The following is a 1,803-nucleotide window of genomic DNA, read 5'->3' on the forward strand; positions in this document are numbered from 1 at the left end:
AACCGACTCGACGGCACTTAACAACAACAACAACAATGTCGTCAGCAAGCTTACATGCCTGCTCATGTGTTCCCTTTGAGTTTCAGTCTTAGAGGGGAGTTTATCCTGAAGGATTCTTTTTTTAAGGTTTTTATTGTGGATTGAGTGAAAGTTTACAGGGCATATCATCAGTTTTATATTCAGCAAATCATATACCTTGTTACATTACAATGATTATAATCCCTTCCATGTACCATCAGTTAACAGTATTTCTCTCTATCCACTTTAGCTTTTTAAAAAACACACAAACAAAAAAAATCACTCAGGCATATGTAATAATTTACATCTCCAAAGGGCACCTTCTACAAGTCTGTTCCTGGCCACCAGCTCTTAGTCCTTCTCTTCTTAGCCCATGAATCTAGAGTCCTCAGCCTCTACCCCTCTCAATGCCCCAATCTCTGCCTCCATCTCTGGCACTGCTGCTTCTCTGCATAAGGTCCCACATTCTGCTTGTGCGTTCCTCTCTTCATGGTCCTAGGGCCCTCTGTTTTTGGACTGTAAGATTAACCACTCCCCTTTTTTTGTTACAAAACTTCTACCTTTACAATTGTGACAGCCGTGATTAGTCATGATAACAGTTATTCACTATTGAATCTTACGAGTCTTATCCCCGTCTTTTGTCACCAGACCCATCTAGACAAGATGACAGCTATTCAGTGGGGACTCTTTCTTTTCCCTCATACTCTTAAACTAAACTCCCTCTTGAAACTTTGTAAGCCAGTCACTTTGTGCCTTTATTGCCCCCTCATTTTAGATAGCCAATGTCTAAGTTGCCCATCCCTATCTACCCTGTGTACAGAGTAGATAGCATTGATACTTGATTTGAAGACTCTTTCCCTCTCTGTTGGTATTTAGAGTAACTACCGCTCTGAGTAAAGGTCAGATTCATCATGAAGATGTATCTTCTATCACTGTAGCTGTTCCAGTCTGCTTGTCCTTTCTAGTGGGAATGTCTCACCTCACAAGCTTGTGGATGGGACACAGGATTCCACCTAAGGTCCTATACTCTGTAAAGGCTTTTTTTGCATGAGGCCTATTTCACTGGGCAAGTTGTAGAACCCATTTTAGGTATTCAGATCAGTTATAGGCTGAAGGCGGGCTTACAAGTTTTCTCTAATCATGTTTCCCAACATTCCTTTCTATCCCACTCAAGTGTCTATTTTACAGTAGTAGGCAAGAGAAACTAATATTCATAAGGCTGTCAAGGATTTTAGTATTATTTACCCTCTTTAAGCTATACCTAGTTAGATCCCTCTATCCCAGAGCCCTGTTGTTCCAAGATTGAGTATGCATCACTATTTCCCTCTGTCCTACTAGGCCATGCAAACCTGTCTCAGTGTTCCCTATCTACCTTGTTCTTCTGACTCCTCCCCACTTCTTGTATTGCCCTCCCCAACACCCAAAGTAAACCCCCCACCCAACCCCATTGTGGTTACCTTAATATTCCATTAGTTCATCCCTCCATTTAAGACAGTCTATTTTATCCAGTAATCTACCTGACCTCCCGACCACCTGGATCTCTGTTCCACTGAGTTTACCTTTTTTCACATAGTAATTGTTTTGATCATAGACTGATCTCCCAGATCCTCTGTTCTTACAATTTTATTCTGTTCTTGACTCTTCCATTTGTCGACTGAGTTCAGGTTGATGCTGCCATGTACACATTCTGTAGTTGTTGTGTGTTCTTGTTGGTTCTCAGTCCACAGAACTTCTTCTGGATGCTTTTCATAACAAGGTTGGCTTTGGCAAAATCCCTTAGCTTCT

At 41.4% G+C, this 1,803-nt stretch overlaps 1 protein-coding gene across 1 annotated transcript in view; it reads left to right on the forward strand.

Annotated features, from left to right (window-relative positions):
* UBA6 (ubiquitin-like modifier activating enzyme 6) overlaps window positions 1–1,803 on the forward strand; it is a 144,894-nt gene that overhangs the window by 67,620 nt on the left and 75,471 nt on the right. The window lies entirely within an intron of this gene.

Source organism: Chrysochloris asiatica, unplaced genomic scaffold (assembly GCF_000296735.1).
Source record: "Chrysochloris asiatica unplaced genomic scaffold, ChrAsi1.0 scaffold00303, whole genome shotgun sequence".
Lineage (NCBI taxonomy): Eukaryota > Metazoa > Chordata > Mammalia > Afrosoricida > Chrysochloridae > Chrysochloris > Chrysochloris asiatica.